This window comes from Apostichopus japonicus, chromosome 2 (assembly GCF_037975245.1).
Source record: "Apostichopus japonicus isolate 1M-3 chromosome 2, ASM3797524v1, whole genome shotgun sequence".
NCBI lineage: Eukaryota > Metazoa > Echinodermata > Holothuroidea > Aspidochirotida > Stichopodidae > Apostichopus > Apostichopus japonicus.
The window spans coordinates 14105219-14123270 of record NC_092562.1 but is presented as its reverse complement, the minus strand read 5'-3'; the positions used below and the strand labels follow the sequence as shown (position 1 = coordinate 14123270).

The window sequence follows — 18052 nt, the reverse complement described above, 5'->3', positions numbered from 1 at the left end:
ATGGTACAAAAAGTTCAAAGAAGTCAAACGAGATGGACTTCGATATGCAGTCTTTACGCTGTTGATCAATGACTGTTTTTATGTGATGTTTTAATGTACGTATCATAACCACCGTGGGCAAATAGATGTCTTTTGTGAGCTATACATCCGGCGTTATCCGGTACCAATGTATCTCTATGGGAGCTCCAATAAACTGTTTGCCACGGGCCTCCCACAAGCTTAATCCTGCACATCAAACAATGACCATTTTCACCATTTGGAGGGGGGTCATACCTTCATTGTTATTGTTCAGCCTAATTAACAGCCCAAGTTGGGGCGTCAGTCGGTACGCATTTTAAAGATACGTCTCCTTTCCTAACGGTGGGTATCCTTTTTTCTGGACTTTTCGCTAAGGAGAACGTCCTTATAAGAATGAGTCCAGCCTCATTTTGTTCAGTCTTTCCGACTCCCAAGTGAACTCCTGCACTACGGTACCCTAGCTCGTTCGCTCTCCATGTCAGATTCCTCGGATGACATATACTTAGTTGACATCACTGTACAGTCTGTCTTTTCTCTCCTCTGACCAGTCTATGTTCTTCATTGCGCTCAATCTACACTGAAGTTTCTGCAAACAAAGACACAAGAATAAGTATGAATTAGACATATATAAAGATCAGTTGGCATATAGTTTACTTTGTCGAAAAATATACTAGCTCCAACTGTCAATATCTCCAGCCCCCCCCCCCCCAGTGAAAATGTGGAGGCGCGGAAGTATCATTCCGCCCCCCCCCCCTCCCGCTTCGCAAGTCAGAAAAACCCCTTTTTCATTTCCAAATGAGAAAAAAAATCTCATTTGGAGCACCAAATTGCATCTAAGGCCAGGTGAAAATACAAAATTAAGTTTACAAAATGGGGTGGGTGTTGAAGTGTGCTTTATTGCACCAAATTGCATCTGAGGCCACCTGGAAATGCAAAAACTCCCCTTAGACCCCTCCCCCGGGCCGGCCATCAGTCTTCAACCCCCTACTCAAATGTACCTTCCTACGCCACTGTATGTTTCAACGGTTTACAAAGCAGATTTGTTTATGGGTTGGGGGAGGTAGGGGGTACGTGGTCGGGTGACGTTCACCATCACAAGGTTAGAACGTGAATGTATCAATAACAGTATACCCTGGCAAATTGTGCATGAAACATTTTACAGATATCTAAAAGGAGATTATTATATTATTTCTCTCACTGTCATATTTTAACTCTTTAAATTTATCGTTTTTAAAGGAGCGAATGCCTGTACAGGTCTAGGGTTTATATAACGGTGACTTTTAGTGATTGAAAAATTACATTAATAAGTCTTGGCCTAGTGTTACGTACCGAACAATCCAGTAGCACAGAGAACTTCGTTTTCGTTTTTTTTTCTCGAAAGAAGTTGTTCCTTCTCAGCCAGTAGTGCTCGGAGTGCCTTTAATTCTTCCTTCAAATGTTTGCACCAAGCTTTCTGTCACAACATGTGCATACTGCCGCGGTAGTTCCAACTGTCGCTGCTTCTAAATGTTTTTTTTCTTTTTCCAATACACGTATGACATTTTCCTGCGGAACATCATTAAAAACCAGCGACGGATCGAATTGAAAGTGTACTTTTATAAACTGGCAACCTTGCTTCCACGGAGCTTTCTGTTACTTCTGCAATAAACCACGAAAGCCGGAATCGTCCATTTTGAATGCTCTTTGCAATGTAGAACTCGATTGAGGATCAAGTGCGGTGTGAATCAAACCAACGTGTTGCTACTTGTGATACCGCCTTTTACTGATTTCAAATTGCCCGCTTTCTAGTAAGCCCAGGCTGTGACGTAATTAACTATACTGACTACGTTATTGTTACTAACCAACTGGAGTAGCCAACCAGTGACCTGCAAAGTGACAGACAGTAAACTTTATCATTGTGATGTGACCGGAAATTTCACTTGCTTATCTGGAAATGGTATTTATAGTAAGTGAGCAGTATACTTTACTGTTTCGTACATATATTGCGGTGGGTATTTGTGCGTTTCATCGCTTTACGTGCATGATATAGGCCTTGAATATACTTCTTCGAATATCACTTGACGGCATATTGAGAGAAATCGGCAGAGCAAAAAACGGACTGTTGAAATCTATCTCGACTAATCTATGAAAAAGGATATTGACAATGGGAATCGTAAGAGGAGCATTTAAAACGGGGGGAGGGAAGGGGGAGGGGAGGGGCAGGGGCAGGGGGCATGTGGTAGGAGGTTGGAGGTTGGAAAAAGTTTCGCACAAAATTTAAGCAAAAATTACCTAAATCTCAAATATGGATTTGCGCCGCTATGACCGACAAAGTTTAGCCGAGGTTTTTTGAAGCCTGACACTGAGTACCGATTGTTCGATATCCCAGTTCCGAGGCTTGTGCCCCCCCCCCACCCACCCACCTGTCCCCGTTTTTAAATAAATGCCCTAAATAGCTATTCTGGACCCGACCATTTCTAAAGCCGCAAAACGGCATCACCAAAGAACCGGCTAATTATATTTTAATTTCTATCTCAGGACTAAACTCGGAGGGGGTACATATAGTTGGATAGAAGGAGACATCCACAGATATCCAAAATATGACTCATTTGTAATATTAGATGAATTCTACGACCATTCTGGATCAGTTTAGGGGAAAATGTTGTATCCATGAGATGTCAATGTGTTCCTCGATCACCTAACTTTCCAATTAAAATTAACGGATTACATTCTATAACAAAGGCATATGCAATTAAACAGGTTCATAATAAAATTAAGAACGATTCTTTGCATTAACAGTTAAGTTTACCACACATTGGGGAACCTGACGGGGGGGGGGCGAGTGGGTGGGGTGAACCACATGGCTGCATTGGGTCCCCAATATAGCGTTAAAGGAGGTCTAATATAAGTACCCTAATTATTGTAAATGCTCATTTAAACGTCGCGGGTTCTCGGAAGCTAACTTGGCGAAAACAGCAAAGGGAAAACTCGATTGGATTTTAAGTGACAAAAATTGTGCGATGCTATGTACTCAGTGTGAAACCTCCAAGCCATAGTTTTTTTTTGTCTTGTCTTCGAAAAGTCTTCAACGCAAAGCGATTCTTTTCACATATCAGTTCATGGAAACTGCAATTATTATATTATCATTATGTTCTACTAGTCCATAAATTTGTTAGTACAATCATGGAGGTAAAAACCTCCATCATACAATGGTACAATGTCCTTTCTACGCTTCTGTAGCTCCGTAGTTAGCATCCAACATTGATATTTCCGAATTCTACGGTCCAGCAACAACAGGCAGCTAAATTAAAATCTGTATGGAAGCCGTGAACTGCCGCTTCTAAAACTTGTTTACGATCTCGTGAACTTATGTTAAATTCGGAGGAAACTGAATATAGCAGTTTGTCGATCATTTAACCATGCTTTGACTCAGTGATCATATAGCAGCTGGAATCTTACAATAAACAATTAAACAATGTGAAGCGTGTCACAGTGACAGTAGCATTTGATATTTACATGTTATTCAGTATATCACGCCTTTTTGACAGTAATCACAAACACATTCTTGCTATATTTTTCAGAGACCCACGAGTTATCATTTTAAAAGGTTTGAAATTCTGACACTCTTCAAAATGCGGCAGTACTTAATTTTTAATTTTATTCAGTTCCATATCAACAGCGTAATGATATAGCTACATTCCATTTTTGACATTCAACATATTAAACATCACTTGTGTATTTAACGTTACTTGATCGAGACGTAGTTTGCAAAAATTTTCAGGAAAATTCGTTTCTTATATATAACTATTGGAGAATAAAACCATTACCTTGATCCGGCACATGCATATGGATTTCGCTGTGTGTACTACGTATTGTAATGTAGGCGCTCTATTTTTGCCTTTATACGGCACTTATGTATGTTTATTTACTATATATATATATATATATATATATATAGCCTATATATATATATATAGCCTATATATATATATATATATAGCCTATATATATATATATAGCCTATATATATATATATATATATATATATAGCCTATATATATATATATATATATATATATATATGAAAATCGTAATGAGTTTGTAAATCAAGAACAGTGAAACAAACTTCCAGCCTCCACCGGGACTCGAACCACGGGCCTCCCGCTCTGTACGCGGACACCCTAACCACTAGGCTATATGGACGCTGATTGTATGTCCAGAGGTTCGAAACCGATAGGGAAGGTTTATATGTTTGGGGCTTGCTATTCTGGTTTTAAGACTTGCATGTGTCTCAAGCATGAATGTATTACGGTACCCTCACAGGATAATACTTCCGTGTCTCAGGTATGCATTTCTTTAATGGAATTATATAACGGACACAGGACAATCTTAGCTATTATATATTTGCATATAGGTGCGTGATTTTTACAAACACCACACGTGAATATGCCAATTTTTTGGCATAATGCTTATTTTCTCAAGCGATATAAATTATTTTCGACATTTCCGTAAAAACTAAACTGTAATGAACGTCGTTTACGTATTATACACAGGGACGTAACTAAGGCCTGATGATTGAGAGTGGGTAGGGGGGGGGGGGGAGAGATGTAGTGGCTGAAATTCCAACTGGATGGGATTTGGAGCCAGAAAATTCCGACTGCTGCCTTGTAACCCGCAGCCCCCCCCCCCACACCCTACTCGTCAACGATACAGTCAGTGTCAGTCAGTCAGTCAGTCAGACACTCCATCTTTCGCGACTGCACTTTTGTTTTTTCGGTACATTTGTACCACTGGCCCTCCACAAATTTATTAATCACTCTGGTTAGCGAGTAAGCAATGAGTATAAGTTATCTGCTTGATAAAAAAAATTAAATTGTTCACTTCATTCCAACTGAGCATTGGGAATGAAGTGAACAGTTAAACATTTTGCAGAAAAATGTTGAGTTGACGAGATACGATAAGTTGCCAATTAAACATTTTGCAGAAAATTTTACAATTGCTCAATTGGGATGAAGTGAACAATTGAACATTTTGCCAAAAACATGTCCAATTAACGAGATAAGATAAGTTGTCACTTGAACATTTTGCAGACAATTTTTCAATTGCTCAGATGGAATGAAGTCAACAAGTGAACAATTTGCAGCAAAATGTCCAATACACGAGATATGATAAGTTGTCAATTAAACATTTTTCAAAAATTGTTCAATTGCTCAGTGCAACTAAGCAATCCAACATTTTTCTGTTTTTTTTTGGGGGGGGGGATAAGATTTTATCTTGTTATTTTAACAATTTACTGAAAAATTTCACTTTATGGGCAAAGTTTTTCTTATGTTGATGGTCATTTTAAGCTTCCGTAGAATAGAATTGAGGGTTTTAATTGTATGCGTTGTACAGTAGTTTATTAGGCATTTTTTTTTTAGAGTATTCAAAATCACACGAAGTTTTGTATGGTGGAGTATAAGAACCGCGAGATACAATTTCTTAATATGACAAGGAAAACGTGGTAAATATGACTGATTAAAGGTCAAGTTTGACCGAAAATTGTAGGTCACTCACAAATAGCAAGAATTTATGAAAAATAGAGTTCGACAGTCGGAAAAATTAGAGTGCCACAGTCGGAAATTCCGTACTCATAAGCGTACGTATACAATTTTAATCTAAGGCTGATGGGTACAGTTTCTTCCTCGTTATTATCCCCCACTATAATTTTCAGTTGATATATGTAATCAACATATTATGTTAAATTAAAAGTAAGTATAGGTATCATCAACCTATATATGAAATTGATCGCAGAGTCAATCAGGCGTAATAGATTTAGGGAGGGGAAATTGATTGTGGGGTGAGGGGCTTCGAGTTCAAATACGTATACTCATCAAAAGTAGTCTGTAATGGCCCCAAATTACGGCATGCTGTAATTGCTGGAAGTTTTCAAAAAAGTCCTTTCCTGAAGGTGTTCACTCTCCATATTGTTCGCTGACATTATAAACACACACAACAAGATGATTTCCCAGTTAGGTAAATTTCCTCCAAGGTGGTTAATAAAACAGTTTAAGAATTTTAACATAAGGTGACCATATTTTAATATGTAGCATATATGGGACCAATAAATCATACTTAGTATGATAGTAATATTTAGTAGTGTAGGGTCTACTCGTTTGTATTGGGCTAGTGAAGTTGCATATAACAAGGTTTGAACCTAACTGGAGACCAAAACTTCCCGGTATGTAACACTTTCGAAAAATAAATGAAGAGGCGCGGGAGGGGGGGGGGGGAGGTCGGTGGTCGGACAGAGGATTCAAGAAAGTATGTAATATATTGGCTTCTTAAATAGTGCAGTTCCTAAAGGGTCTACTCGTTTGTATTGGATTTTAATGCCTTCTAAATCGCTTAATTTTCAAACGGTTTCTGTGAAGACTACTATATTTCAGTCATACTTTCCCAAGCGTGGGCACAATTCTCCTAAGCGTGGGCACAATAAAGTTACTGTCACACATGCATGTTAACCACTGGCGGATCCAGGGCCTTTGTTTGGGAGGGGCCAAAGTGGCATTAGAGTGATATTGGGGAGGGGCCTAAGGGGAGGGGATGCCCCCTCCCCTTTGGAAAATTTTCTATTGCTGATTGCCCTCAGATGCAATTTGGTGCGACAAAAGTGTACAATGGTGATGTTTATTTACTTCTAAAAAAAATGTTTCCCAGGTGTAATTTTCTAAAATATTTATAAAACAAAGTTGGGATCATCTTTCTCAAGAAATTTTATTTCTCATAGGTTATAAATTTCTTACAACCAGCCTGTAACTGCAAAATGGTGTTAAACTGTAAATCCTCATGCTCATACATTTACATAGCTCCCAACTCTTGAGAAGGCAAATGCTGGTCCATGCCACGACTCGCCGTCATGGGGGAGGGGTATAAGGGGAGGGGTGTCCCCCTCCACTTTTGATTTTTTTTTTGGAATCCTGGTGATGCCTACATGTAAAATGGTGGCACTTAGAAAGGCTTTTGTCACCCAAAATTTTCTGAGAGATATGCATTTTTTTTGTGTGTAACATCAATAAATTGAATAGTAGGTGATAATTCATTCTTTCCCGTGGCATGAAAATGTTCGCTGCTCGCCCCAATGAAAAGAAATATAGGCTAATTTGAGGTTCAAATGATGCTGTAAAGGAGGTTTTATACTCTATTATGCTAAATGCTAAAGAAATGATGGTTGCTAAGTCAAAATTTGATACAAATTTTTGTATGTATACTTGACAATTACAATGCGGTTTTTTCGGACGCTTGTGGGGGGCAGCGGGTTTAGGTGTTAGAATGCGGGTCTAATTCTCGCGAATTGCGGGTCAGTTGGGAGCTCTGCATTTAATTTTAAACCAGAAAACGAAAAGGTTTAGACTGGTCTACCACTGCTAATCCTCTCGATTTTTTTTAATTTCCAATCATATGATTTAGCGGATGTTCGGAAACACTTTTTGGCTCACCTTTGGGGGGGCCATGGCCCCCCTTGGCCCCCCTTGGATCCGCCAGTGATGTTAACCAATATGTATATGGGTATATATGTATATGTGTGGGGGGGGGGTCGGGTGTCGGAAAGAGGATTCAAGAAAGTATGTAATATATAGGCTTCTTAAATAGTGCAGTTCCTAAAGGGTCTACTTGTTTGTATTGGGTTTTAATGCCATCTAAATCGCTTAATTTTCGAACAGTTTCTGTGAAGACTACTATATTTCAGTCATACTTTCCCAAGCGTGGGCACAATTCCCCTAAGGGTGGGCACAATAAAGTTACTGTCACACATGCACGTTAACCAATATGTATATGTGTATATATGTATATGTGTCGGGGGGTGGGGGGTCGGGTGTCGGAAAGAGGATTCAAGAAAGTATGTAATATATAGGCTTCTTTAATAGTGCAGTTCCTAAAGGGTCTACTCGTTTGTATTGGGTTTTAATTCCTTCTAAATTGCTTAATTTTCAAACGGTTTCTGTGAAGACTACTATATTTCAGTGATACTTTCCCAAGCGTGGGCACAATTCCCCTTAGGGTGGGCACAATGAAGTTACTGTCACAAATGCATGTTAACCAAAATGTGTTTATATGTATATGTGTCGGGGGGGGGGGGTGGGTCGGACAGAGGATTCAAGAAAGTATGTAATATATAGGCTTGTTAAATAGTGCAGTTCCTAAAGGGTCTACTTGTTTGTATTGGGTTTTAATGCCATCTAAATCGCTTAATTTTCGAACAGTTTCTGTGAAGACTACTATATTTCAGTCATACTTTCCCAAGCGTGGGCACAATTCTCCTAAGCGTGGGCACAATAAAGTTACTGTCACACATGCATGTTAACCAATATGTATATGGGTATATATGTATATGTGTCAGGGGGGGGGGGTGGGCCGGGTGTCGGAAAGAGGATTCTAATATAAAGGCTTCTTTAATAGTGCAAAGCATGGGCACAATAAAGTTACTGTCACACATGCATGTTAACCAATATGTATATGTGTAGTGTATGCGGCTGCGTACATTATACATATGTTGTCTATGTATATATGTTAATCGTACATATGTCTGTATCTGAGACTGTATCTGTGGACTGTAATGGCCGCAAATTAAGCAACTTGCAATAATTGCTAGGAATGTTCAAAAAATACTTTCCTTGGAGGTCTTCGCTCTCCAAATTGTTCTCAGACATTCTTAATGAACACAAAAGATGACTGAATGTCTAGTGAGGTAATTTTTCTTCCAACGAGGTAATATAACCGTTTAAGAATATTGACCAGGGGTGAGGTGACCATTTTTGAATATATGGCATATATGGGCCAATACAGCATATATACTTTAATCCTTCTACATAACCTATATTAGTTGCATATAACAAGTTTGAACCTAACTGGACACCCAAACTTCTCCCGTAGCAACGTAAACACCTTCGAAAATTAAACGGGTGAGAGGGGGGGGGGGGGTCGGAGTGTTTGAAAGAGAATATAAGAAAGTATATGATGTATAGGCTTTTGTCTCACTTGCATTTTCTTCATGGGGCCTTCTCGTTTGTACATGATGTAATGCCTTCCAAATTGTTAAATTTAAGAACAGGTTTTATGACAACTAGCCTAATATATTCCAATCATACTTTCCCAAGCGTGGGCACAATTCCCTAAGCGTGGCACAATACGGATCATATGTATATATGTGTGTGTATACGGTGTACGCGGCTGCGTGCAGTACACGTTGTATATGTTTATTTTAATCGTTACGTCTGTATCTAGCCGGTAAGCAATAGGCCCTACCTACAAGTTGTTTTTCATTCTATATATTAATCTTCGTGGCATTGTTCCACTAATTTTGAGGTGAATGTTTGTAAAACGTTTCCATGTTTGAATTCAGAGTTCAATAACATTATCTACAATAGAAAATATTCAATAGAAATGAACGTGGAACACATTTCTGGCGTCAACATGTGTCATTTATTTACACTTGCTTTCTATCGCTGTAACAGAAACATTTGCAGCAATGAATGAGAGAGGAAAGGGAGAGCAAAATCTTTATTAAGTTGTCGCATTCCTGCAGTAAAGAGTGCACCGTCTTAACTACAAATTTATAAATATATACTTTGTACCTCGTAAAACGTGTTTGGTAAAGTATGTTCTTTACTTTGAATCTTTTACTTGCAATTGTTTAGATTTTACACCCCAATACAAAACCAGTATATCCCGCTCCAAAGGTTTGCTGTTTTGGCCCCTAATATACCAGGTATTCAAATATGGTCACCTTTGATACAAAAAAAATATATATTGTATTTGTATTACCACCCTTGAGGAAATTAACATTCAGTCATTTTATGTCTTTAATTTAGAAAGTATAAGAACAATTTGGAAAGTAAAGACCTCCTGGAAGGTAAGTTTTGTAAACTTCTTGCAGTTATATATGGGTGCTATAATTTGTGGCATATGCAGACTACCTTTCATCCATTTAGCCACCGACAAATTGCTCAACGGGCAAGTATTAGCTTTGAAGTTATGTTTTCAGGATCACCGCCCTATAAGTGTGTTATATACATGTGCACATAATGGTAGCAGTGTTATACATATGAGCTGTTAATGTTACCCTAAAACTGTGGCTTTCTAGGCATTAACCCATCATTTCATGCTCACGACCCGACCTATAGCCAGATTGTTTAACAGGTGAGTTACAACTCCCTGATTTAACTAGTAATTGACTAGGAAGCACATTAACGCAGGAGGATCGCCATCCTTTTGGAAATTTTCCAGTTCATATACTCCCTTAATGGGGTGTAAGAGAATGTATAGCAAACGCTGAGACGTGTGCGAAAATTATCAAAGGAGAAAACAACCTCCCCGTGTGAAAAGAAAACAAAGAACAATAAGAAAGCGGACGTTAATTCAGTAAGAGTATACTATTACTTTCAAACGTAAATAGTATCAGCAGGGAGCCTGTTATGCAACTCCCTGGTATTAGTCAGCCGTACATTTCGTACGCTATTCGCGGTCACATTATTAACCCTCCTGTTGTCATGTAAGCAGTTTGAAAACAAGCGCGTTTTTTTCATGCTAGTTTTGCTGTCGTTTGATTGGAGGATGAACAGCGACTGTTCAGGGAGGTCCAAAATATCACCTCCCTGATCAACAGATGAGGGTTGTTCATTGCGGTTTCACAAATTCTCTACAACAAACCAATTGCATGCACTGTTCTGTTTGATACAGTATAAGGCAGGCCGTATCGTGTGTTTTCATTGTTGTATCTGCATATGCATCAAGAAGCAGATAAACCAAAAACGTACCATACTAATCGGACATAAATAATAATAATAATAAATAATAAAAAACGTCAGGCCAACTTACTTTAACACATAAATAATTATACATAAAAAAGTTAGACAGACAGATGAAGAGACCCGTGTATGTGTCTTCTCATCTGTTTTCTCATGATTCCAGCTGTAGGGATAAGAATATCGATCAGCCATGCCATAGCGCCAAACTTAATTCTTTTTGATGGTGAGCTGTTTGTTGAGGTATTATGATCGAGGACCCGCAACGTGAATTACGTAACTTACCAAAATGAGCAACCACGAGGAACTTTGCTGACACTCTCATAGAATTAGCTTAAGGAGTTTTGTTGGTTTGACGGCTGCATATATATATATATATATATATATATATATATATATATATATATATATATATATATATATATATATATATATATATAAATATATAAATATATAAATATATAAATATATAAATATATATATATATAAATATATAAATATATATATATATAAATATATATATATATATATATATATATATATATATATATATATATATATATATTTATATATATATATATATATATATTATAACTGAACAAAGTATGAGAAATACATTGTGAGGTACATATGGTTGTATGTATGTGCAAGCCATGCACATTCACATTGAAAGATATATGCTATATTAGAACAATATCAGATATTCAAATATGGTCATCTTTGGTCAAATCCTTTAACATTTTTATATTACCACGTGCACGTGCACCCTGAAGGAAATTTACCTCACTGGACATTCAGTCATCTTGTATGTCCATTTACTAGAATTTCAAGAGAACACTTTGGAAGAGTTAAAAACTTCCCTTTTTGAAAACTTCTAGCAAGTACTTTAGCATGCTATAATTACAGACGAACATATCAATGAACCGAATAGGCAGATGATTGTCTCGGTAAAAATTACCCGTCGGCATAAATTAAATGTGACGTATATGGGCGTTGTAATCATACCGTAATCACGTTCTGTGTATTTTTTGAAATTTCCGACGCTTAAGTTAATATTAATCATCTCTTAAATTCCGAATCTTTATTGAGTCAACGTAAGCGATGTTGATGTAATCATGCTGTACTGACACTCGTGGTATGTGTATGCTCTGGAATTTCCGACGCATAAGTGAATCTTAATCTTCCCGTAAATTCCGAATTCAATGGAGATTACATTCAACGTAAACGCAATGCGTAAGTTGGTGTAATCATGCTGTAATCCCGTGGTGTGCATGCTTCGGAATTTCCGACGTGTATATCCTAAACATGCCGTACTGTGCCTGTTTCAGGTGAACGAAAATAACTTAAACTTGACGTTTAAGGATTTCGTAATCAATACGTAAACGCTGAAATGAAAATATTTGGGTATTTGTAAGTTAATTGTAAATATACAGTAAATTTTTAACTGCACTCGTTTCAGCCAACGTAAATGTTGAAATTTTGTTCATGAGTTGCAGTCACAGGGTAATATCATTATCGGAAAGATTGACATGAGAATTGTGTCCAGTGTTTTATTTCATGGAACAATCAACGTTAACGTCATGCTTAAGTTTGGCGTAAGTTTGTTGTAAACGCGTTGAATCTATGCTCCGAGTTTCCGATGTGTATAAGATAATCGTAATCCTGTCGTAAATTTCTTCGTGGCGAGATTAAGGTCAACGTAAACGTGTAGAAGAAATAAGTTTTAATAAATACGAAAGTAATTATTAACTTCCGATATGTAAGTTGTCATAAACGTAACGGAAATCTGTTGTTCCGTGTTTACAATGTTTACGGATGCGTAAACACATCGTAAACGCGTTGTTCTAAAATGTACGGGTTTCCGATGTTTAAGGTGACCGTAAGCAAGACGTAAACATCCAAGGACTGTGCTTACGATAACTTAAATGCGTGTCTTTTTCCCGTGCTGGTAGTAATCCATTTCAGGTCTTGTAGGCAAATAATGCAAGCTTAACTTTAATGAGATCGTGCAATTTTAGTAAGTTGAGTTTCTTAAATAGGGGACTGGTGTGCTCACGTGGGGCTGAGTGTGTTATGTGGCGAATGGCTGCCTTTTGGAGTATTATAAGATTGTTAAGGTTGGTGTTGTATGTATCAGACCAAATAATGGAACAATAAGTGAGATGCGGGACAATTAGAGTCTGGTATGGTGTTCTGAGTATGTTTTCCGATAGATAATATTTCAACTTAGATAATATGCCAACATTTCGTGCAATTATACTGCATATAGTTGAATTATGGTTGCGCCAGCTAAGTTTACAATTAATATTTACACCTAAAAACTTTTAGTAGTAGAAAATTGCTTTATTATTTTCCCGTCCGTCTTTATTCCAAATAAGTTATTACGAGTATTAAAGACAATGTAATTTTTTTTGTGTACATTTAGTGATAATTTATTGGCTGAAAACAAATTACAAAATTGATTTAATTCAATTGACACGTTGGAAGATAATGTGAATATGTCGTCTCTCTCGAAGAAAATACTGGTTTCATCAGCAAAGAGAATGATTTTGGCTAGTTTGGAGACATGACAAATATCGTTAATATATAGAATAAATAACAAAGGAACTAAGACTGAACCCTGTGGAACGCCGCAACGAATTTTATCAAGATCGGATCTAGAATTGTTATACAAGGTATACTGATATCTGTTCGAAATATAGCTTTCAAGCCAGTTGAGAGTAGTTCCTCTAATGCCGTATGAAAATAATTTATTGATGAGGATGGTATGATCGATCGTGTCAAATGCCTTCGAAAGGTCGAGGAATACACCTATGCAATTTTTGCCATTATTAAGACTAGTATGTAAACTGTTAACTGCGTCTGCCGAAGCCGAAGCCAGTTCAGTAGAATGTTTGGGTCGAAAGCAGTACTGTTCTTTACAAAAAAAAAATTATATTGGTTAAGAAAATTAAATATGCGATTGAACATAAGTCGTTCTATGATTTTAGAAAAACAGGAAAGCAATGAAATCGGTCGATAATTCTCATATACATTTGAATCTCCTTTTTTAGAGATTTGTATAACCTTTGCCATTTTAAGTTTATCTATAGGAATACGTGTTATCTAGGAATACGTGTTAAATGATAAATTACATATATGGGTCAAAGGCGTAGCAATAAAAGGAATAACATTTTTTTTATAATTCCAGGTTTGAAATCATCATATCCTGCTGCTTTATTGGGTTTCAAGTTGGAAGTTGCGATTTTAATTAGTTCTACTTCTGTGACTGGGAATGTGAATATTGAATGACTATTGTTATCATGGATGGTTTTATGTGATTGACCTTTGCTATTTATTTTACTAGCAAGCGATGGTCCAAGATTTACATAGAAATTGTTGAAGTAATTCGCAATGATATTTTCATCACTGGTGTCTTGGTCACAATCTTTGAAAACAGCAGGATATGATTCCTTTCACACGCCGCAAATGTTTCGCAGGCCGCTCTTTCAGCGTCGCTGGCACCGGACTTTGGAACGCTCTCCCCGTCGACACAAAAAATTCGAAGACCATCAGAACTTTTAAAGTTGCTTTTAAGACTCACTTATTTAAGAAATCGTTTTTATAATTGTATTGTTGTTCAGCGCCATTGAGTGTTTTAACAGTAATATGTATGTATGTATGTATGTATGTATGTATGTATGTATGTATGTATGTATGTATGTATGTATGTATGTATGTATGTATATGTGATCTTCCCGCAAGCAGGAACTCGCGAAAGAAGCCATGGAGGCTTGTAGACTCGCAAGCTGACCGAAGCCAATCTCTCGGCACACATCCATTTAACGTCCATGTCAGGAAGTTGTTATTGAACAACACCCTTGCCAGACGACACACATTGCTGTCGGCGGGGAATCGAACCGGGGATCTCATGACTGGGAGACGCCGGCGTTAACCACTAGGCTATACACTCCGCGCTTTACCAAGCGCTTACTCCGCGCTTTACCGCGCTATGCGCTTTACCAAGTGTTACCACCTTAACCTTAACCTTATGATTCTTTACGGTTATTGTGCAATATTTATTTATAGTACGCCGTGTATGGTTTGTATTATTTCTGCTCTCATTAAGTTATTGTCAAAATAGAGCTTTTTCGAAAGTCTAATTACTTGGTTAAGCTTATTGCGATACGTTGTATACATAGACTTGTTCGTAACTGTAGGAGACTTTAACTGACGTCTGTAAAGTTTGTGCTTCCTTTTTATGGAAGTCATAGTACCATTCGTAATCCAGCGGTGTTTCTTTCTACGAAGCTGTTTTTGATTGATTTGGCGAATAGGAAAACAATTATTATAAGTTGAACTGAGATAATTTAAAAAAGGTATTATGAGCAGAATTACCACCATTTTCGTTTAAAACATTATCCCAAGATGTGTCACTTATTTCAGAAGTAAAACGCTTTATGTTGTTAATATTGTAATTACGTATATAGATGCATGTTGTTAGATGTGGGTTTTTTTTATTTATTTTTTTTCATTTATTTTTATTTTTTATTGAAACCAGTATAAATATATCATATTTATAAAAAGGAGTACACATATCACTTTTAGAAATATCGGAAAATGGTCACTTATATCAGTGATGAGAACTGCTGAAGTAATCGTAGAGTCATCGGTTGTAATGATGTTATCTATCAGGCTTGCAGTTATACTACTAATACGAATTGGAACAGTTATTGTAGGGACGAGTTCGTTCGAATAGAGAATATTTAAATATGTAGTTGATTTGATTGCATTCGATAAATCAATAATATAATCACCCATTACAGTTCTTATTCGAAATTATATTGAAAATAACTTCAAGATTAACATAAAACTCATCTAAAGAACCATTAGGTGGTCTGTAGACTATGCCGATAAGAAATTTATCCTTTGAATTTATGTTAGTAGCCTCTGTTAAGAGAGATTCTATAGAAGTATCAAAATTGATAGGTCGGGTGTACAAATAAAACTTATATCTTTATGTACAAATAGACAGACTCCACCGCCCCGTTTAATGTCGCGATGTTTTTCAACAAGTTTGTAATTCTCCATTTTTTATGAGGGAGAGAAAAATTATCATTGAACCAGGTTTCTATGAATCCAAAATGACGTTAAGTCATTATTTAATACAGAAATGAAAGTGTTAATATCGTCAAACTTATTGTCTAGGCTACGCCTCTTGTGGTGGTACAGTGATATACCGTAATGAGTGGGCAGATTGTTATAAGAGTCTATGTTATGGTACTTACATGAGACATTATTTTCCTGAGGCCATTCATATCGTATAAAATTGGTAAGTAAGAGAATATAAATGTTATTTTGGTTCTGATCGTTCCCTTTCCCTTGTATGATATCGCCTGGTGGTTGTGACGTTGGTCCTGGGGATGTTCTTCCTCTGTTGCTGGCTTCTATATTTTTTCTTTACGACTATCCAGTCTGCTCCGTCATTCGATGACAGGGTTCGCTTTATCTTTGCGTCGACTTGATGATTTTCTTTGCTCTCCTTTCTCGGCTGAACTTTAGTCAGGTTAGCATTACTTTCCATAACTGTTGACTCGGTCCTAGGTCTGTTCATATCACGGTACTGGTCTGTTTTCTTTACAGAAGACTGCCGACTTCTCTCTTTCAGGTCCGTTTTGTTTACAGGAGGGTGCTGACTACTCTCTTTCAGGTCACTATACATTCCTCGTCTTCATATTTTGCTAATACCCCAGTATTCGCAGGTCTCGATTTACTTTCCTGAGCTTCATAAGCCGTTGGCTTCTCTGTGTCCTCATTAGTCGTTGGCTTGTCAAATGGGTTCTCGATTTCTGTGCCCTCTCCATCTCTCTAATCTCTATCAGGAAGATCGTCTTTGATGGTTGGGTATGTGCCCCCTCCCCCTTTAAAGAGGTATTCTGGTTGCAAAATATTTCAAAAGATAGACTAAAGTATTGGAGTAATATATAAATCCCCACTGTATGTTGGAAACCTCATCTCATATCCTTGTTCCCAACTCGACATAACGCTGATTGAATGATTCTTATTTTTGACTGGTTAAATTCTCAATTCTCGCCTGGAATGGATCACAGTAGATGGTATGTGATGTCACTCGGGTAGTTGTCCGTCAAACTAAATACACAAGTCATGAAATATCTGCATTATTACCCCTCATTGACAGTTATGCGAATCCAGTTAATACGCATTGACACACCAGTAGAATCACTGCGGTCGAGTGGTACGTGAAACAAGGTCAGTGGATCTATTCCTAACTTAGCCTGATGAGTCTGAAAAGGGCGAAACCGGTCGTGATGTGTTAGTTGTGTGGTGTGTTGATCTGAATTTGTTTTACTATACATCTGTCGTACCACTTGCTACACATTCATTTCTTATTTACGGCTTGGTTTGCCTAGAAAAAGTGGTAATTCTGTGTAAATTGTCATATCCAGAAAGCACCAGGGATGCACTCTGTACAATCATAACACTTGGGTGATACGCCCTCAATAACAGTTATACAAATCCAGTATATACGCGTTCACAAGCCAATAGAATCACTTTGGTCGAGTAGTACGGACTCCGGGGATCGATTCCGACCTTGGCCTGATGGGTGAATGTTCTGGTGTGTTGATCTGGATTTATTTACTACACATTCTTTCTTATCTACGGCTTGGCTTGCCTATAGAATGTGGTAATTCTGTGTAAATTGTCATATCCAGAAAGCACCAGGGATGCACTCTGTACAATCATAACACTTGGGTGATACGCCCTCAATAACAGTTATACAAATCCAGTATATACGCGTTCACAAGCCAATAGAATCACTTTGGTCGAGTAGTACGGACTCCGGGGATCGATTCCGACCTTGGCCTGATGGGTGAATGTTCTGGTGTGTTGATCTGGATTTATTTACTACACATTCTTTCTTATCTACGGCTTGGCTTGCCTATAGAATGTGGTAATTCTGTGTAAATTGTCACATCCAAAAAGCACCAGGGGTTCACTCTGTACAATCATAACACTTGGGTGATACGCCCTCAAAGACAGGTATACAAATTTAGTATATACGCATTCACACGCCAATAGAATCACTTTGGTATTTATATATATATATATATATATATATATATATATATATATATATATATATATATATATATATACATGTGTGTGTTTGCGTCTGGGTGTTGGGGTGTATGCGTTTGTTTTGCTATCTGACCGAGGACTTGAACAAAAGAATTTCAGGTCCTCGGTTGTGATTTCTAAAGAATCACCAC

General features: G+C 37.4%; 1 long non-coding RNA gene across 1 annotated transcript; it reads right to left on the bottom strand.

Annotated features, from left to right (window-relative positions):
- Positions 1 to 255: 255 nt before the first annotated feature.
- On the bottom strand, positions 256 to 2163 carry LOC139979104 (uncharacterized). The gene is made up of 2 exons (XR_011797081.1): positions 1348 to 2163; positions 256 to 604 (listed from the first exon to the last, which is right to left on the bottom strand). It is a non-coding gene; the product is annotated as an uncharacterized lncRNA (long non-coding RNA).
- Positions 2164 to 18052: the final 15889 nt, after the last annotated feature.